Source organism: Dermacentor albipictus, chromosome 5 (assembly GCF_038994185.2).
Source record: "Dermacentor albipictus isolate Rhodes 1998 colony chromosome 5, USDA_Dalb.pri_finalv2, whole genome shotgun sequence".
NCBI lineage: Eukaryota > Metazoa > Arthropoda > Arachnida > Ixodida > Ixodidae > Dermacentor > Dermacentor albipictus.
Genome location: NC_091825.1, coordinates 87,442,501 through 87,464,622, shown reverse-complemented (window position 1 = coordinate 87,464,622; position 22,122 = coordinate 87,442,501). Strand labels below are relative to the sequence as shown.

General features: G+C 47.4%; 1 protein-coding gene across 11 annotated transcripts in view; it reads left to right on the top strand.

The window, feature by feature from the left end:
* Nucleotides 1–22,122, top strand: part of LOC135906845 (cytochrome b5 reductase 4) — a 441,851-nt gene that overhangs the window by 55,132 nt on the left and 364,597 nt on the right. The window lies entirely within an intron of this gene.

Genomic DNA, 22,122 nt, shown 5'->3' with positions numbered 1-22,122 from the left:
CATCTCGGGAAACGCAGTCTGCCGTTCTTTCGGTGGGCTGTACACGTTGCCAATAAACGTTTTGGTTTTACTCCTTTTTGTAGTGTGTAATTCGATCAATTGGTGCTCCGTTGAGCATTGGGGATAATAGTGTTCACTGGCCGCGATATTCTTGTGCACCAGCGTCGCCACTCTAGGATACATGGGATTTTGAAAGGTGTAGTAGTCTCTAAGCTTAACTACTCCCTTTCCAACTTCCTGAAGACAGATGACGTCCGGTTGAATAATGGCGGCGTCTAAATAAGCTTGTAGCGCTGCCGCTCTTTTCTGAAAAGAGCGGCAGTTCCATTGCCATATCTCAGCGGTGTCCGTGGTTCGGGTTGTTTTACTGGCCATGGTTAGGTACGATTTCGGTATCCGTCGAATCGGAAACAGCCCCGTTTTTTACCTTTCTCGCCGTCGGTGTTCCGGGGTTACTGCTGGCTCTTTTGCGTGATGTTTGCTGCAGTTTAGACATTTGTTCGTCTACATAAACTTTGTGGTTCTGCACCTCAGCAAATAACTGCTGTTGAAACGTTTGCAGAGCCTGAATTTGTTCTACTACCTGATTCATCATTCTTTCAATGTTGCTAATTGTTGTCTGTTGGGCGGCAGGTTTATCCCCTTGTGCTGGTTTAGCTTGCCCAATTTTGGTATTCTGAAATTGTGCCTTCAGCGTTGCCATCTCTATTTTAAGTTCTTCTACTGTTTTTTTAAGCTGACGATTTTCAGAAACGATTCTTTGGTACTCAAGGTTGGCGGTTATTGGAGCCCCTTTTTGTGCCATCCCCGCCCAGCTCACCTTATGCTGGGTCGAGTCTCCCGTTGCCACTGAAGTCCTGGATGGGGTAGGGGATCTAGAGGACATTCGGTGGTGTCTGGAGGCGGAGTGGTCAGATAGCCCTTGGTCTGGATTCTTCTGTCGTTCTTGTGATCTTGATTTTCGAATTTGGGGTTGCGACGTTGGAATGTCCCTTTGAGTCCGCAGTGGAGGCCAATCGTCATCGTCCGTATCGTCTGTGTCAGACCATCTCCGTTTCGGCGACGATGACTTGATCGCCTTGCCCGGCGTTTTGACGGCCATCCGGTTTGGTGATTTTGGCTGCGGTCGCTGTGGTGGTAGCTTGAAACGACGTTTACACTCCTTGGATCCCGTGAGATGCTTTTCTCCGCAGGTAGCGCAAACAGGGTTGCAGTCGTGGTCTGGTTGTGGCTCCCAAGTGCCGCAGTTGTGACATACCGGCAGGTGGGGATTCGGGCAGACGTCCGTTCTGTGACCCGTTTGCTTGCAAGTCTTGCAGAATTGTATGGTATTCTTGTATGGGAAGCAGGGAAGCTCCCCTCCCATATAGTAGACGTATCGCGGTACGATGGGGCCAAAGAAGGTAATTACCGCTGTTTTCGTTTCACCCAACATCCTAGCTCTTAGTATGTCGACGCCTTGCGTACGAATACGCAGGTTGGCTAGAAGGGTTTCAGGGCTTGTGTGAGGAGCGATGCCATGTATCACTCCTTTCTTTGTGTCTTCGCCTACTGCTGCGTACGCACTCACTGCGTGCAGTCGACCATTTAAGGTGAGGCCTGTAATTCTTCTTGCAATATTCGCCACCTCTTCTGTAGGGGTTGAGATAATAAAAATGTTTGATCCTGGCTTCAATCTCAGCAGGAACTGGTTTCCATTCACTTTTCCTTGGCAGGCGTTTATAACTGCTTCTGCGATCTGTGGCGCCGTAAGTTCCCTGATAGGGAGACCTTGGTGAGGGCGCACGATCACTTTAATGTCGTCCTTAGGCAGTGGTGGAAGCCGCCTTGTCTTGAATTTCTTTTTATTCGCCGGTTGTACCGGGGGCTTGAACGATGGGCCCGATGATTCGTAGCCACCCTCGGAAAATGTGGCCTTTTTGCCCGCTCGTGCGAGCGCCTTCTTTTGGCGCACGGTCAAAACCGTTTGCCAATCTCCGTCGTCGTCTTGGCGTCCATGGGGTCCGCCAGTTGCTTCGGTACTCCGGAGGACCATGCAATCCTCATTAGCGGTTTCTTGGTATTCCATCTCATCCCGGTCCACGTCCGAGGAGGTGAGTTGCGCGTTGGGTGTTTTCTCGGGGCCTGCTGCCTCATTAAACGTTGTCGTCGGCGTTCTCGGCGCTTCCGTAGCTGGAGTCGGCGTAAGCGTCGCCATCTGTCGCGGCCGCGTCGCCGACGCGTTCCGCGTACCAGCGGCCGCCGCTTCACCGTCGCCGTTAGCGTTCACACTTCACACACGTTTTGGCCCGTCACAAAGGTTTGGCGAGGTGCTCACCGGAAAGTTTGATGTCCGCAGTGTTCTCACAGCTTGCCGAACCTCGTGAAGTCCTCGAAGTTCAGGTCACAGTACAAGATAACTTTCAGAAAACGAAAAGAGATGGGAGCCCATCCTGAGCTGACCGCTCTAGTCATAGTTGTGCATGAGCCCATCCTGAGCTGACCGCTCTAGTTGTGCATCATATGAAGTACCGAGGAGTGATAATTCCATCCATTCTGAGGAGATGACCGAACGCTAACGCTCGCACGCGCATGTGTACACGATTGTGTACAAAGCGCCGTGGTCGCTGCAGAAATGAAGAACGCTGAGAGTTGCTTTGATTTTCTTTCCAGGTTTTTTGTCCATTCGTCGTTCTTCTTTCTACAGTGCAAACAAGCATAAGAAAACCCAAAAGACAGCTGAAAGGCTTTTGGAGCTCATTGCTGATAAATGTTTCAGACATGGGGGAAAGTGACGAAGAAGAAGCCACGTGTGAAGCAACCGACGCCTGCGTTGCAGCTGCGTTCACCAACCTCACAGAAGAGGAAGATGCTGCTGTAGGGGAAACGCAAGCTGAAGAAGTGGACACTGAGAGTGCTTTTTCCTTTTGTGAACCTGGGTACCTGCAATTACTTGCTGGACTACCACCGCGACAATCAAACGCTACCTAGAACTTGACTCCTATATTTGATGAATTTTCGCTTGCAAGCTGCCGAAGCATTAATAAGTCGGTACTACCCAAGAAAAAGCGTGGAAGGCCTTCTCTTGCAGAGATCCAAGCACCACAACCAAAGATAAGGCGAAAAAGCAAGAATATCGCTTCCTTGCACCGGCGCGCACTACGACTCCTTTGACCATTGGCCCGAATCCCGCGACCAGAAGGTGCGAATTAGGTGCAAGCTCGAGAAGTGCACACGAGGCGCCCGGATATTCTGCATGAAATGCGCCGTGGCACTGTGCCTGACGAAAGAGAGAAATTGCTTCCTCGCATTCCACAAGTGAATTTTGAGACCACCGAGGTGCTGTGTACACAATTGTGTACGATGTTGCAAATAATAAAGTTTCATGATAACGTTCGAGAATTCGATGGTTTTGTGTTTCTTAGGTCCCAAAAAGAACGTTTATATATAAAAAGATTTTTTTTCTATGCATAATTGCAAGTGGCGCCTGAAAGGGTTAATCTAACTACTGGTGCGCTTTTTTGCATTTCGCCTCCATCTAAATGCGGCTGCCGCAGCAGGCATTAAACCAGCTACCTGAAGTTGCACTGCAAGTTCGAGGTATACTGTTGGGTGGTCGATAAATCACTTGCAGAAATGTGAGTAGAATGCGTGACAGCTCCTTGCACACGATCCCGATGTTCCTGGGAAAACTAAGTGTTCTCTACGTTCACTAGGCGGCCCTCTCCTCCTTATGCTGTTTAGAAGCCTCCTCGTTTCCCAATGGAGCCGCTGGCTCGGTCAGGTAAAGTGCTCTATAGCGCTCACATCGTGGCACTCCGTGCAACATAGAGAAACAGCGTAACCGATCTTAAACGGCCGTGCTGTCGTATAGGTTGATACTGCCTACGCTATGTTGTTGGCTTGAAGGAGGCGGTGCAAAGCACACACACAAAAAAGAAGAAATTGGTGGCAATTTAGCGGTAAATGCGAGATAAATACGTTAACATTATGGCGCACCTCTCAGACGTCCCGGATCCATGATGTCAAGCCGCGTTCACCACATTGCAAAGTGTTGTTGTTCGGAGGCAGACCACCGGCACTATATGTGTATCCTCGCACACTTGACACTCGTGCACTTTTCTTCCACTTTGACGAAACCTAATGCTAACGCATTAAAGCGCATTGAACGTGTTCGACAGACAGGAAAGAGGATCCAGCGCGGCGGGACCTCCAAAAACGGCCGAGCAGGTAAGGCTTTGCCCGGCGAAAGCTTGCGAATCGAAAGCAGCGTTATTTTAAACCGCTTACCGTATAACACGTATGTGCCGGAGTCGATCACAGAAACAGTTCGCGTTTTCTTTCGCGACCCCGTTGGGTTAGGTTTATCTCTCGTGTAAGAGAGAAGCTATAACTGCGTATGGCGGCACGCCCACAGGGCGAAATTTTTTTTTCGTACTTTTGAGGCGGCCTACGTCGTCAGGCGTCGGCGCTTCTATTTCTTCAGTGCGTGTTGGGAGCACTGCAGTACCGACGAAAATGCGTCCCGACATTCGTCGTCGTAAAAAAATGCGTGGCGTTCTAACGCTCGGGTGGCGTCAGACAAAGTTTTCATACTTTCGTGCGTCAGAAGTGTGGTCTGTTTAGCTAAAGAGGTAAATTTAGACGAGGTTTAGACACGCTCCGGTGCGCCATTAGGGGAAGCGACTAAAACCGTGTTTTGGCCACTCTGTAGATCCTCATTGGCGGAATAATTAGGGGAGAAGAACAATCAAGTTCGCAAGTCCTAAATTTAGAGAATTGCTTGTTTCCATGTGAGGTAGTTAGAGCGTTCTGCGAAAACTTACTTTTCGCCAGGATCTAACTTCCTACCGATTGCGCAATTTCTTTTTTTGGCATCAAGCAAAGAACTGGTGGTATGCAACCTAAAAAAAAGAAGAAAAAGAACGAAGAAACTAACTTCGTTAGGGTTTATTCGGGGCCTGGTTGGTTCTGATTTCATAGTGAACAAATAACAGCGCGAACAATTAAAGACAAGGACGAGAGGGCGATCTCGCGCTGTTATTCGTTCACTATGGAAGAAAGGAAACGTTATTGTGCGCATGAAATCCGCGCGTTTGCGCGGTTTTCAAACTGCTATGCGTCAACTTACAACACATCTGACCTTCGCGCGTTTCTGCCGAGCAAGTGCCAACTAAACAGAATGCAAGGAATTGCGTAAGTTCTGTGCAATTTGACGCCTTTTTGTTATCGGCGCGCTGGATAGGCAACTATACGGGAGGCCCTTTTTGGGAGCGCGTTCTCTCGACTGTGCTGTAATCTCTCACGCTATGAGGCAGCGGTGTCTCGCACCAACAGCAGCGATAATCCTCAAAGCGCGACTGTTGCCGTTGGTGACGATCGTTTGGGAGACCAGGCGTGAACGCGTCTCTCCATATTATTCCCTCGTAGCAGGGGGCATGGCGCAGCGCCGGTTATTGCATTTTGTGAAGTTTTGTGCGAAAGTACTCAAAACTGCGGTCTGCCGGATGTGTTAAACATTGCTTTTTTGTATACTTACATGCTGGCGGTCATAAAGGCTTAAGCATAGCGACGTAATCTTTACATTTCTGTTTTTAGCGCGCTCCCGAAACGAACCTTGCTGCGTATGAGGACGCTCTCGGCACGTTATATGGTTGAGCGTGGCAACAAAACGGTCTTCGTGCCACTTTTGCCGGCTGTGACGCTCTGCCTTATTTATACGACAACATAAAAGCGGGTCGTCGTTATGATTGTCATTCAGTTAAAGTCCTCTGCGCTGAAGCTTTGCGGGCTCAGAGCGGTGAAGGTCGAGCTGCGAGGCTGTAGAACCGCAGCGTTATATAAGTTCCCGCAAGTCGATTATAATTGTCCTTTGTGGAATTAGAAATATTTTGCGGACATTGCTCTTCATAGGAGTGCTTGAGAACCGGTTTTTCCGTGCATGGTTATATATGCCTAAGGGTCGCGTTTAGGAAACCACTGCAGTACGGCCACCATACTGAGAACAGAAATGCGGAGCGAACAAGCTATTTAGGCTTGTTAAGACGGGCGCGATAAGAGAATTATTTATGTTTTCTGTAGTGTCTCGCGGGCTGTCCTCCAGGCGCGGGTAAGTGTGCTATAGAGCTGTCATTGTCCGATAGACACGAAGACGTGAACGCTGCCAAGGTTGTGAGTGACCACTACTTCGATAATTTCGCCTGTAATCCTGTTGTTCGTGCTCTCTCTCTTTTTTAGGAGTTTTATTCGTAGCAACTCGGCTGCAAGTGCAGTCCCTGCAGTGACAGGCCTAATTACCGCTGTGCGCTCTTCGGGCAGTCACAAGCTTTATGACAGCGAACGTGGGAGCGTGGAGCACAGTGGACATGCAGGGCACTCTTGCGAGCGGCTTACGCAGTATCGTATAGTTCGTAGGTCTAGCGGATGAGTGACAGCGCTGAGTCTTACGTTTGTGGTTCCAATTGTAATTCAGTTTGATTTCCTTGAGGTGAGGACCCGGGGCACAAAAGCCCTGATGAGCTTGACAGCGGACCCGACCATGTTGATATGACAGCAGCGCAGCACAAAGAAAAAAGTCAGATATAAAACATAATACCTGAAGAAAATCATAAATGCAATAAATACAAACACACATAATTACGTAAAGACAACATTGACCATCTCTTTTGCCACGGGCCTCGATTTGACATACAAGGACAATTAATGTGTTGTGCATCACGGTGACTAGACGGCCGTCCACTGACCACACAGACGCTATACTAAACCATTGTCGCTACCGAACGTGGGCCCAGAAGGCAGTGCATGCACTTTTGTGCTTTTCGGAGATGAATGGCTTGTGCGACCGCCTTTGGCTGCGTGGGGCTGTCCGCGCACATGCACACATTCACAGTCTTCCCCGACACACACTCTCTCTCTTCTTTCTATTTCCCTATTCTCACTCCCTTAGCGTAGGGTAGCCAACAAGATGATTTTGTGGTTAACATCACTGCCTTCTATCTTCCTTTTATTTCTCTGTCTCTCTCTCTCTCTCAGCGGACGCACTCCCTCATAGCGCTCACGCGTCGTCGGCTACCATCCTTACCGCCTGGAATCCGGAATTCATGGAACTTCCGCTTTCGTACGATTACGGTCTGGCAGTCGACCGTAGCCGACGAGGCGCTATCTTGATCACTGAGGGCATTTGCTGAACCCATATGCAAACTAGAGAGGGCGCTATAGTCACAGGCCATAGTGATCTGCCTGTATCGCGCGGCGGGCGCTTCTCTGTCCACCGTGATAAACCTGGGAAGGTGCTCGCGGACAGCGAACCAACCAACCCACCTTAGAGTTATTTTCCGTTGTACCTCGACCATTCTCGGAAGTCGTGTCCGTTTATTCATTATTTGTGGAAGCGTGCAGTTCATAGAGTTGTCGCTCGAATATCCGTGTCCCGAGGCCACTTTCCAGCGTCGCGTTCTGATCGCGTTTAGCAGGAAACGAGTTATGGTTCTAGGAATCCCAGCGGGCCCTCAAACGGTGACGTGCAATAACAACCAGCCGTGGCTGGTTCTGACGGCTGGTTATAATCCGGGTCGATTATAACGACGCAGCGTCGCCGGCCAGCGAGAGCGGAACGTATGCCGTCGGGACCGTTGTTTGCACGCCCCGAATAACGGGCGAGGGTTATCATTTCGCGGCGTATAGGTAGGTGTATATAGAAACAGGCCTTGTAACCGCTGTTTGTTCGGACGGGTCCGGACTGTTGGCTGCGTCCGCACTGCGTGTCCCGCCGAACGCGTGTACCTTTACCGCAGTGCGTGTCTTTCTTTTCTATTTTTTTTTATTTTCTTACGTCAACGTGTTCCTCATGATGACACGCTGACAGAAAATAAGACGAAAAGAAATAAAAAGAAGTCACTGGTCGACTGCGGGAAATGTGATTAAAATTTAATTTTATGGTTTAACGCCCCTTAATTGCGCAGTAGTTTATGAGGGACGCGGTAGTGGGGGGGGGGGGAGGGGGCTCCGGAATAATTTTGACCACCTGCAGTTGATCAAAGGTGCACCCAAAGTGCGGTGGCATAAGAGCGCTTTTGCATTCTACCCTCCGTCGAAATGTCGCCGCTGCAGCCGGTATCACACCCGCGCCCTCGGGCTCAGCAGCGCAATGCCATAGCCACTGAGCTAGCGCGGCGGCTAATCCCGATTGTCAACGCAAAAAGAGCGTCGGTTGGCTGGCGGCGACAATGATGATCTGAAGCAAGCGAGGCGAGTTGGCGGAGTGTGCTCAATTTACGTGGTCGTTTTAATCAGCTGCGGTAATGACACTTCCTAAGGTTACCGAAATCGCCTTTCGCGAGTGATTCGGGATAACTTCAGGGGACTCGCTGCGGCGTGGCTCTGCGGTGCCCTTGGCGACCAGGCACGGGTTTGTCTTTACTGGTTAATTGATAATCTCACTCGTTCATCTTAAATGATCCTGTATGATCTCAATGGTCCCGTGTTATCTCGTGTGTTCTTACTCGGTGAGTGGCGTATTCACGAACTGTACGAGAAGAGACACCTTCCACACGCATATTATCTCGATAAATAAACTTCTCTCTCTCTCTCTCTCGAATAACAAATACTTTCGAACAGAGGTTAATTTTTATGTTTTAGTAGTAAAGCATATGTGCCTAAAAGCTCACCTGCAACACCAGGGCCTAGTTCACAAGGCTTTTCGTTCTCAAGTGCCATGTTTAGCCGGCTGGCCGCCTTAATGAGGATAGAGTGCGTGAACGCCGGTGCACCTGGATTTATAACGCACGTCAATAACATTAGGAGTCCCACGCTATGCCGCGTCTCTCATGACGGGCACACATGTTGTTTTGGGACACGAAACCTGACACTTTCATGTGGCGCGATTCAACGACTGCAGAAGCATGCCTTTTGCTTTCGCGCAAGTTCCTTACAGCCCACGCACCACGCGTCCCCCCAGTAGGAATCGATTCTCCGATAAGTGCTCTTTTTCCTTCCTACTGCCTCGTTATTTCGCGTTGCGTGAGCTTCCGTCCTAACTTTGCTCCATCGCAATCACGCAGGCGAAGGCTTAGCCTTGCGTAACGACCGTCTCCACGGGTTCTCGGTGTCGTTGCTTAGGTTTCCGTGCCATGTAATTGCGTGGCAGCATCGCGTTACAACTACTTGGGCGGCTCGTAAGGTGCACGTCATCGGAGCGCCGAGGTTCCCGAGGAGTGGGCAAGATGAGGCACGCTGTCCGAGCGCACACGATGCCTACTGGCCTCTTTTTGATGGCTAACGTAATGGAAGAAGCAAAGGCATGATGCCGATGTTTTCTTTTTCTTTAGGATATGTGTAATTGGTTTCCGACTTGGGCAGTCCTTGGGGCGCTGTGTACGTCGCTGTGTAATATGGCCCCAGTTGTTGCTGCTTGTTCGAAGTACGAACGGCGTTCCCGAAGTAATTGTTTGCGCTCTAGCTTCATCGTCTATAGGCAATTGCGGACGAAGGGAGTCGGTAGTGAGTTTTGTTGGCGATTGCTGCTTGTACAAAAGAAAAAAAAAAGGCAGAGCGTGCAGATGCCACGCGCTGTGAGAATCGACGTCATGCGAAGCATTTTGCTGTTACCTGGCTTTCTATAATTGTATGGGGTTTCGCAAAGCGTTACCAGGGGCACCAGCGCGTTTTTGTGAATTGAGTGGTTGTGCGCTTGGGTCGTGTGCGTACCTGCCTGTAACGACGCCAGCACGACGACGACCACGTTGAAGGCGAAGGCATGGCGGAAATGGCACGATTTCTACGCAGGCCGTTCGACGCGAGCTTACGTAACAATTGCTGGCTTTGACATAGGTAATGCGCGAGCTTAAACGAGAGAAACAGAGATTGCGGCGTTGTCAGCGACTAGGTGTTAAGTAATCGTACGTATCTATGGCTATGCCAAGTTGTGCACGTAAAACGACAATAACATGTGTACTCTAGCGAATAAATGTTAGAGCATGATTAACTTGGACGATCATGAAGTCTGTACAACGTCGCACGATTTATACGGAGGGAGCTACAAGGACAGTACTGAGAAAAGCTGGCCGATCCCGGAGATAGTGTAGTCTAATGCGGCATTTCTGTGCGCGAGCTGTGCCACAAGGAAAGAAGATGAGGAAGTGCCACTTGGCTCGCGCGCCGAGCGTTTGCAAGAGCTGACAGGCTTTGAAACGATAGGAGCAAGCGTTCGATCGGGGCTTAACGGTTGGACTACTGTGTTGCTTTATTCGACTGCAGAGGCTCGATTCCACCGGCGGTCACGCAGTGTTTTCTTTTTGTTGATGCGGGGTGAGATAGAAATGTACCTAGGTATTCGCCGCAAAGTGCCAAGAATGAGAGAAAGACTGCTTCGATTAGAAAAAAAAATGAAAAAAGAACTGACACTTGTCGCGTAAACATGACTGATGTAAAGATATGTGCACCTGAAGCTGAACCTAGAACGCCGCAGCTGAAACACACATATTCCAGAAACGTATTCACGTGCTCGCACGGTCTTTCTTTTTCCTTTCATCGCCCGTTTTCACTCCCATGCCAGATAGATTTTGTGGCGCAGGAAGGCCTGCGTACCCGCAGTATTTTCTGGGCCTCGTAGCTTTGTTTATACTGTTTATAATGCTTTATTTATGGGGTAATCCTCGTTTTCCTTGCGAGTCTCAGAAGAGAAGAAGATAGGAAAAGACAGGGAGGTTATCCATTGCATAGACAGGCTGGCTACCCTGTGTAGGGGTAACGGTAGCCGATCTTCGAAACAAAGCACATTGTCCGTTTCAGGGAAGGGAGTCGACGTGTAAGTCTTGGTTTTTGGGCAACGGGACACATACTGTGTGCTTTTTCATTTCATGTGTCACCATAAAAAGCGATGCACTATAACTGGTGTAAGAGATAGATGGCAGAGGGAGTGATGAATAATTTAAGCGCATAGACAAGTACACAATGAGAGTGTTAGTGTGTGTGGCGATTCGAAGCTGTAGTTAAATATTTCGTGCAAACAATGCACGAAATATTTTTCGTGTTTTTTGGGGGGGTGCGCTTCTCCTCACGAAGAGTGCTTATGCGGGAAAACAAGAGTTGCAGGCGTTGGCGAAATCTCAATTTGTCGGTCCTTGGTGGTACTTAGTGAGGTGGCAGAGGGTTTGATGATCAATTGAAGCGAATAGACAAACACAGTGAGAATGCTGGTCCCTAGGGTGATCCAAAGCTGTGCGTCTCATTACCTCGTGCAGACTGTGCTTCTGTATACTTCGTTCTGCTAGGCTGGGCTTCTTCTCACGAACACCGTTCGTGCGGAAAAGCAAGAGTTGCAGGAGTAGAAGTAAACGCACTGGTATTTGGCGAGACAAGAACACCCCGAAAGTGAAGATATACTTTAGCGATGTTAGCAGTTGGTGGAAAATTGATGCAATATGTACAGCTTACGTTGCTGCTGCCGTAGCAGCGTTCCATTAACGAGTACCATCGTTGCGTTCGCTTAGGAACGCTCTCTTTCGTTTCTTTTCTTTTTAATTCCCGAATATACGCACGTATCGAAGCCAGTGGTTATATATGTAGAAAGAGCGCGAACGGAAGTAAATGAAAATGCGTGGTCTTGAAACTTTCATAAAACGATGAACTTGCGATGCGCCTTCACCCAGCTTTATGGGGGTCGTAACGCAGCTTGAGTGCGTTGTTTTGTGTGTATTTTAAGTGTCCGTATGTCAGGCGTATCATTTCATTTATTTTCATATTAATGTGGGGTAGCATGCCAGGCCTGCTCCTAGGCAAATATCTCCTGTTTCCGTTAAAGAGCCTTTACTTCTCTCTCAAATCTGGCAAAACCCTACTAGCCGTGCATTTCCTGTCACGACTGTCTAGGGCGCAAGAGTGCGTGACGCTCTTCCGAGACTTTTGGCGCTGCCTCTTGGAGGAAGCTGGAACGAAATAGTTGCTTCTGATGGTGCGCTGTCAGGTGGATAGGGCTTTGTTACTTGCGGTCATAGCCTTGTGCCTTGTGAGCTCCATCTTTCTAATGATTCTGCCCGACAATAAGAGCAGCGGCGATATCCCTGAGGTTGCGTGAGAGGCAACTACGACAGAAACGGTTATTTATCAGCGTGCGTGCTTGCACGAGAACCCAACCGCAGGGGAAAAAAAGGACCGCTTGTTCGTGCAACCAGTCATCGGGCTACCGGTTAGAATCAATTACCCTGTCCACCTGGAAGCGCATGCTCAGATGCATGGATGTATGGATTGATGGATCGATGCTATGAGCGTCCCCTTTGGAATGGGGTGGTGGGTTGCACCACCAAGCTGTTATTATATTGCATAATGTCCTACTTATGTTAAAAAAATATAGAAAAACACGAAGAATTCTCATAACCAAAGTTTCTGAACCCCTATAGGGAACTTTCTTTTGTACGCCCGTTCTTTGTCGTTTCATCAACTGTATCGCTCGAACGCCCTCTGGTAGGTGGCACCAGGGGTCTCCGAAACACGTCTTTCCCGGTCTCTAGACAGCTGTGATGGGGGCTGAAGACAGAGCACTGCCTTAAGGATTTTACGTGTCTCTCGGGTGAAGGCTCCTGAAAACATATCGCGTGTGAAATCGCATACTTTGACCCTGGCCATTACACGATGGTCATTTCATGTGATCCCAGGCCATAAAGAATATTTTTGGACGATGGGGAAATGGCTGACGGTTTCTTGTTGATAATCGTGGACATCGTAAGCGAAGTGCGGGAGCTAGCAATGCAATTGGTCACACGACCTTTAACTCTAGGTGCGCGGGAACACAGTGCGCATCAAGCCACCAGCCCATTCAACTCGCCCAAGGTTTGCACCCGCCGCAGATTACCTCCAAGATACGGCGCGTGGCCCCCGTATGGGCTGAGTCACTCGGACAGCCAAATGCAACCAAGTTCCACGTGGAGAAGAAGACGCGTGCTCATCTGCTCCCCGCGTACCGCGTGCTTGATAACTTTACCGTGCGCTCACATTCTCCCTTTTCTAGTGTGCGTTTGACCACGGGACAACATTCGTTGAGTGCGCGGGAAAACGGCGTGCATCAAAGCACTATCCTTCTCGGCTTACTTTTGCACTTTCCCCTATATCTACAGCACACTGAGCATGGAGCGCGATAGGATCTCATCGCATTATAGGAATTTATGCGAAACATCACGGCGACGGCACCGATTCGTCTGGGGGTTCCTACATAATTTAAATCGCAATAAAAACACAGAAAACGAGCAGCTGTAGTAGGGGCTTCATAAAATCGATGCAGTAATTTTCTTTGATTTAGCCTTTTCAAGCTACCGTTGCTCTTACTGGCTTGAATTCGTCCTGGTTGGAGGCTAGCTAGATTTAAATGACATGGCACAACCAACTAAGGGGAATAGGTGGATAATAGCGTGGTAGCAGGAACAAAAAACACTCAGTCTCTTATGCTATCCCTAAGACGACTTGAAGGCGAAAGCCCAAGTACCGATGCCCCAAAGACGGACACATGACGTACACATCCCCCTTAATTCGCTTAGTGTACTTCGCTTAGTCATCCCTCTTAATTCCAAAGGTCGAGGGTTTGGCTCCCACACTAGATCGTGGGTGGGAGTGCCTTAATTAACTAGGTAATAGTTACTTGTGCCTTAAGTAACTTCGCATTATTTGCTACCAAAGGAGGTGGGTTCGACTCTCCCCAAAGAAGGAAGGTTTGACTCCGACCTTAGGTCGCGGGTTCGGCTACCGTAACCCTATCTTAATTAGCTGTGCCTGAATTAACTTCGCCTTCATTGACACCAAAGGTCAGGCGTTAGACTCTCACGAATGGTCGTGGTTCGACTCCCACCGAAGTCGGGAATTCGTAGCCTTAATCAACACCAAAGGTCTAGGGTTCGCAGATTTTTTATACCTTTCGTGTCGTCGACACGTTTTCAGTCAAGGTCGACTGACCCATGAGGCATATAAGGCTTTCACCTTGATAATTTTGTGAAATGAAAGCGAATATATTGAAAAGGTTTAGGATAGCACGTAAGGGGATAAATAAGCATAGAAAGCGAACATGTCATATGTTATCGTAAATTTCGAGAGGTAAATTAAAAAAAAAGATCGGCTCCATCAGACTTGTACGTAACATATTCCATGTAATTGTTTACTTGTAACGTATTACATTTTCTTTAAATCTTGTAGTTTGACGGTTACATTTCTTACTCGGTAAAAGCTCAGTGTAATTCATTTGCTATTTTCACAGTGAGTTACACGTAATTAGTTACATTACAGGTGAGACAAGCTGTGACAGGTGACGCAATCTAGGGATCCCGAATTTGGCGGGACCTGCAGTACAACGCCCGAGATCGTGCCACGCGGTAGCCTCGCGGATGCGCACGTTCAGATCGGCACATCCGGGAGCTCAGTATTTGTTTTGCTCGTGTTAACGGCTGCACCGCATGTTGGCCCGACTATTGAGCGGGCCTGCTGGTTCCTCTCCATCGCGAAGACCGCTTAGGACGTTGATGCCAAGATATCACCTGCGGTTGATTTTTTCCCCGTCTTTCCATTGGCCTAACCGGGAGTGTCTTCGTCGAGTGCCAGCATGAATGAAGCGTGGTGCGTCACAGAGCAGCCAGATGTAGAGTGGCGACAATCTTGTGCTCAAGATATCCGTACGTTACAACACCTCCCTGGCTCCCGCCCCGCACATTGAGTGAGTTCTTGGTGTCGCTGCTGATGTCTACGCTACAAAAACGAGGAAAGACGACCCATAATTTTTGTTTGTTTGTTTAAAAGCAACTGTAAATCTTTGGAGGAAAGTAATGAGGAAGCAATCGATTACTTTTGGGTAATACTACAATTATTTTCGTGGGGCAGTAACTAATAACGGTAATGAAATCATTTTTGAATGAAGCAATTATAATTGGTTATCCTTTCTTTTTTTCTTGTAACATGTACAAGTCTGGATACCATACATATTGTTATTGCCATGACATGTTGATGAAACGCTTCGATGACAAAGATGCTCGGCATGCCGACTACCCGCAGGTTTGTTTGAACGTTTTTCGTGCGGTTCTTCAGAAGACGCCCTCGAGCTACAAACGACGCTTTCGAAATGCGCTGGGCAGGGACGGCGTCATTAATTAAATTATGGGGTTTTACGTGCCAAAACCACTTTCTGATTATGAGGCACGCCGTAGTGGGGGACTCCGGAAATTTTGACCACCTGGGGTTCTTTAACGTGCACCTAAATCTAAATACACGGGTGTTTTCGCATTTCGCCCCCATCGAAATGCGGCCGCCGTGGCCGGGATTCGATCCCGCGACCTCGTGCTCAGCAGCCTAACACCATAGTCACTGAGCAACCGCGGCGGGTGGCGTCATTAATGCTGCGTGGACTTCGAGGAAGCTGCTGCCTTCGCCCTCTGCGGTGACGATCGTGTCAGTCTCAGTGGCCTTTTTCGTTTTTTTAATTTCTATTGGGCGAGTGTTGTGTCTGCACGTCCGCAGGTATTGACCTTGTGGGCTTGAAAGTGTTGCTTTTCTGGGGTATACTTGATACGTGGCCGGCGCGGTGGCGAGTTTGCCATGTCGTGCTCTCGGTTGCTTTATTTATTTATTAAAGAAAGGGCTGTTGATCTTTTCAGAACCGGCCTATGCGAACCTCAGTAGTGCAGAAATCGCTACTGTGCAGGCAGTGGCGTAGCCAGAAATTTTGTTCGGGGGGGGCTACGCCACTGGCCCCATGTATGTATATATCTATATATATACATATATATATACATATATACATACATACATACATACATACACACAGATATATATATATATATATATATATATATATATATATATATATATATATATATATATATATATATATATATATATATATATATATATATATATATATATACACACACACACACATGGGGCCAGTGGCGTAGCCAGAAATTTTGTTCGAGGAAGCTTTAGCTCGGGTGCTCCTATTCACATACATGTAGAAGGGGAATTCGTTTTTTTCTGCAACCACTTCACCAAATTTGAGGAGGTTTGTTGCATTTAAAAGAAAAAGTTTAATTCCAGTTACTACTGGTTTCGAATTTTTCATTTAGGTGGTCAATTATTTATAAAAAAATGGCCAAATCGAAAATTTTCAGAAAACGAAACTATCAAGTATAAAACTCCGTGACTCAACAATGAAAAATGATATCACAATTCTGTGAATTGCATCTAATAGTACATCTACAGCAGACAAAACGGATATGTTACACATGAATCTCAAAAAAATTTAGTATTGTGGAAATACGGCTTGTGCAGAACCCTTGTACACAACGTAACCAATTCACGTAAGATACAAATTGACATAGCAAACTTGTCCGCTTTGACTGTTATAGTAGATGCCGTTTACAGAACCACAATGTCTGTTCTTCATGCATAGCTATTCGTTTGTAAACGTCGTGCTCCTATTTTTTCAAACTTTCAAAATTTTCAAAATATTTTAAACAAAATTCAGGCCCTAAATCAAAGTTGTGTTTCCAACAGAACTAGGATTTAACTTTCTCTCTCAAATGCAACAAATTTCAATGAAAGCGATTAGCAGGATTATCTAAAAAATGCGTTTCTGCATTTTACAAGTATTTGAATAGGCCGCGTCGGATTGGGCCCGAGCTAAAGCTTCCTCTTAAACAATATGTCAAGGGATCAAATCCATGAATAATACCTGCATTGTCATTGCCAAAGATGCTGCAAACGAATTCTTGAACGCTACGCACAGTCAAAACAATAAAATACGTATTTTTTCATAAAAGAATGTACTCGTATGTGCCAAAACTTTTGCCCAAAATAACTGATATCAATGCTTCCATATTTTTGTCTATCTAAGTAAAGAAAATATCACACGAAATTTAGAACTATATCAATTCGAAACCAGGAAAGCAGTGCATGCCACTGATATGAAAAATTAAAAGGCAATGAACTGAACAAGTTGAGGACAAATATGTTAATAAAACTTTGTCATTCAAGAACCGTGCTTACATTCTTGTATATATGCTATGGCCAGTGAAAAATCTCAATGACGCTGTAATTTGTTTTAATGTATTACGCAAAAGCAGCTGTCACCGGTTGTGTATCGTGAGTAATTGCACCGAAATCATAGTCGCAACAGAGGGCACGTATAAAAAGCAGGAATTCTCCATGATATACGAGGGCAAGTCAAATGAATGTGAGCCAACAACGGGGTACTTTATTTAAAAGAAGTCTCCATGAGAATTTAGACATTTGTCCCAATGACTAACGAGTCGCGTGATTCCCGTCTTATAAAACTCCTTAGGTTGCTGCTTCAAAAAGTCTGTATCTGGTTCCCTTCAGCTGTTTTTTCGGTTGCCCCAAAATGTAGAAGTCGCAAGGTGACAGGTCTTTGCCAGTTTTGTATTAACCACATAAGCGACGTGGGGACAGGCATTGTCGTAGAACAAGATGACCGCATTCGTCAATTTTTCACGTTGTTCGTTCTTGATTGCGACACACTGCCGTTCTGGCGTTTCACAATATCGGAAACAATTGATAGCCTCTCAAGATTTAGCAAATTCTATCAGTAATGGACCCTGACGGCCGAAAGAAAAGTCAACAACACCTTTCCAGCGGAAATGATGGCCTTTGCATTCTTTGGGCATGATAAATTCGAATGTTTCCACTGTAAGCTTTGCCGTCGTGTTTCAGGCTCGTAGTTGTGTAATGGACCCTGACGGCCGAAAGAAAAGTCAACAACACCTTTCCAGCGGAAATGATGGCCTTTGCATTCTTTGGGCATGATAAATTCGAATGTTTCCACTGTAAGCTTTGCCGTCGTGTTTCAGGCTCGTAGTTGTGGCACCAAGGTTCGTCCCCGATCACAATTGCAAACAAGAAGTCGTCATCCTCATTGTGATACCCGATCAGATGAGTCAAGGCAGCGCGAAAGTTCTCCGTGTTCTCGCGATGGATCAAAATCTTGGGGATCCATTGCGCATCAAAGAGCTGATAACCGAGAAGTTCATGAATTATGGCGTGAACCGAACTGTGATTGATGTTCTGACGGTCTGCCAGTTCATCGATGCTTATCCTCCGTTCTTGTTTCATCAGCTCATGAACCTTTGAAATTGTGTGGGGGGTGATTGCACGATGGTTTTGGCCCGGTCTTGGAATGTCTTTACAACGTCCTTTGAACCGTTTACTCCAACACTTCAGTGGTCAATTAAATGCCGTGTTCGACGTAAACGGCAGCCATACGGCGATTAATTTCTGTTTTGGAAACACCTTTAGCTGTCAAAAACTTCACGACACCGAGCTGCTCAACTTTTGAAGTGTACATTATATGACGCAACCATATTCAACCCAGTGTATGAGAGCATTAAAGAATATTTATCTTCACACCTGCGTGTCACTTTTGTAAATGAGACATGCCGTTCTCCTACGCGCATGCCTCGCAGATATTGAACCGAACCAATATTGCGCGGTTAGGGTAGGCGCACTTTCATTTGACTCGCCCTCGTACATTAGAAATGCAAAGATACAATGGGATATACAAATGCGAAAATACGGCTTGATAAGGGACAAAAAAGTGTCACTGGAAACAAAGTTCACTGCATGTATACACAAAACATCGCAACAAAATATTTAAGTATACATATAAGTCTCCAATGAGTCTATGTATGTGAGAAAAAGTAATTGTATGTAATGCGTCAAACAAGGCAAATAAACATGTTGCACAATCATAGGTTCGCAGAATCCTAGATTCCGCCCCCATTCCATCCACTCCCCCCGATGTATTGCGCGCGACGGAAGGCGGCGTGCTTGCTCCCCGCTTTTCTCCTTTGCGCACACAATACTGAGCCACCATCGTCGGCTTACCCATTCCACCTCCCCTCCTACGCTTTCACTCGTACATACAGCATGCAGCGCGTGGTCACGATGTTATCACCCTTGGACTTTATACGAAACATGAGGGCGACGGCGACGGCAGGAATGCGCCTGGAGTGTCCATATAATTGCTTTCGCAAAAATACAATAAACGTATCTGACAACTGAAGCGTCCCGTCGCCCATTACTTTCCGCAAAAGAAGTATCAAAATAGAACTTTCACCATACGAAAATTCGCTGCGCCGCAACAATGTATTTTTTTTTTCTGTGGGGCGGAGGCACCGAAATGAAAAAAAAAAAAACGCATAGGAAAGTATGTTGGTCAGAATCGAATGCCTACATCGGGCACCTAATGGGGTTACGGAATTAATACCGAAGAAAACATGAGACGATTGGCCCACTGAGAACCATACGCAAACTGCTCAGTATCCTACACCGGCGAAACAAGACATTCCGGAAAGGTTCCGCTCAAGGAACGCGGTGCAATCCTTCGAGTCCCCACAGTGATGGCGGCAAGCGAGCATTGTATTTTTTTTTCTCGTCTGCTAGCCAGAAAGCTTCCAAAACTCTGTCAGGTGAAAATCCACTCGGCCAGAGCAAACCGAACGCCCACCGAAGTGCACCGCGCGGTGGTCGGGGCCATACGAGAAAAACATATGCGCTCTGGCTTGCTCTGGCAGCCCGCGGGTAGGGTAGCGAAAGCAAAAAAAAAAAAAAAAAAAAAAAAATGGAGAGGCTTAATGTGTCCTCGGCGAATAAAAGTCAAAGCAGAAAAAACAAATAAGAATGTAGTTAATTTGGCTTGCTTTAGCGTCTTGACATGGATGTTCTGGCGTAGGTTAAAAAAGTGTTGATATTTTTTTATGTGACATGACGGCACAAATGAACCACCCCAACACATCGTCTCATTGTACCTCGCTGCGTGCTTTGTCAACTCGTCTGCTAGTGTGTTGATTTGGCTTGTCTCGTTGTATGTTCCGATGTAAGACTTTAAAAAAGTCAATGGACCTTTGGCGTCAAATGTTTATAACAACATTAAACCCACAAAGTTCCCCAATTGAAAATTTAAAGCCCAACTTTGGAAATGTCAATGCACGTTTCACATCAAGAGCCTATGAGATTTATACCCATAAAGTTTCGCAATTGATATCCATGCGCTCCATAGATTCCGTGGCCTCAGTGAGATGCCGCGGCGAGCCCGCTCACCATCAAAGCGCCCTTGAAACTTTGTCCTCGGATGGGACTGGTTGGCGTTATGTGACTGCCCGTGTATGGGCGTTGCCACGAAATCCAGCCCGAGTTCGTAATCTTCGCGGTTAAATGTCTTTTCGAGCGTCAAAAAGACATTCTAGACAAAATCCAGAGTGATTTCCGGCGCCGGAGGTCGCTTTGGTCGGCGGTGCATGGACAGCACGAAAAAATTTCGGGGGGGGGGCTGAAGCCCCATAAGCCCCCCCCCCTGGCTACGCCCCTGTGTGAAGGGTAAAATAACTTTCGGCTTGCTTTCACAATGTCGGCATTCTGCGTTTTAGGCAGGTGAAACTTCCCGTGATACTCTTCTAGATAGAAAACGCTGAACAAAACAAAACACCAGAAACACACGACGCGCGAATCAATTTATTTCTGGGCTCCGGCTACAGTGGCAAGAATGCGTTCTGTTTGAACAGTTTGTGGTAATTTGGCGACACGGGTCTGTGTGTCGTTGCGGGCTCAGCTCGTATTCATTTCTTGCGGCTGTCGTCGTCTTGGTGGTCCTCCTCCTCCTCCTCCTCCTCCTCCTCCTCCTCCTCCTCCTCCTCCTCCTCCTCCTCCTCCTCCTCCTCGCCGTCCCCTCTTAATAATAATAATAATAATAATAATAATAATGATAATAATAATAATAATAATAATAATAATAATAATAATAATAATAATAATAATAATAATAATAAAGCTATCGACGGAAGCAAGCAGTGGTCGTGCCATCAATCCAGCTTTATGCAAGTTTATTGTTTGCAAACAGAGAAATGTAACACATGAAATTTTATGTAGATACACGTCTTTCTCTCTCTCTCTTTCTTTCTTTCTTCGCTTTGCAAACAAATTCCTTCCTGGGTGTAGCAAGTATTGTAACTGCTCAGTCACAGTAATCGCCCTTGTTATGGGGCGTGTAGAGACTTCGTGTTTCTTGCTCGTGCGATGTTGCTAACGTGACAACTTGGTCATGCCAAAATTTTATTCTGCCATAAACCTTTACCGCTGAGCGCCACCTCAATGTCTATAACTACGTCTATAGCTATAGCGTTGTCCTGTCCGTTTCTTTTACTTGTGCTCGCGTCCGTACTTTCTGTAACCCCTTATACGTTCACCATGCACCAACTGGCCCAGAAAACCACGCTACCAAAGTCTATAGTTATACGTTTACATGAACTTCGACTCGAACGGATATAGCATCTGAAGCGAGCTGACCCCAAGCCCGACTCGACATTCGACCGCGCGTACATGCGTCTTGCTCTGTGAAGCGCGTTGGGCGAGTCAACTAACCCTGGCCTTGCAAGCGGCACTACGCGACTTGCCTACGTGCTCGCTGTGCCCGATCTGCTAACGGTTAGGTGAATCCGACGACCGTTTTTCGGCCCGTTAGAAGCTGGCGCGACCCGACTTTATCGGCTTAGTCTAAATGTACCTTGTTTCTGCGTGGACGAAGCTCAGTTGGTCTTCCAGGCCTTGGGGCACCTTTATTTAAGCCTCCCTAATAACGTATCTTTTGTAACTCTTGCATACGCTACCGTGGAAACGCCGGTGGAGGAAGAAAAAGATCTCTTGAATGCCGTACGAACAACATGTCGCGCAGATATGTACTACCGGGGTACGGTATCTCGTTGAAAAGGCTCGAGGCTTGACGAAACTGGGTGTTTGGTCAGCAGATGTGTAATTGGGGCGATTGTTCACGCGAAAGCAGTTGCCCAAATCCCTCCAATCGAGCGTCGAGCGCCGTCTCTTCTTCTCTTTCCTCTGCCCCCCCCCCCCCTCCCCCTCACGCTCCCCTGAGCTTCAACTCTTCGTTTCGGAAAGCTGGACGTCCTGAACAGAGGGGCCGCGCCGTGGCACATGTTGGCTTTTCCCGCACAGCGCGTCTGCGGTATATTGCCTTCCGTGCGACGCGCCGCTCCTGCGCTGCTGCGTCCGCCGGAAAAAAATGGTCGCGGCAAATTGGGAGAGCAAACGCGGCGTGCGATGATTGCTTTCTCCGCTGGCACTGGCTTGCCCGCACGGCCCTTAAACTGC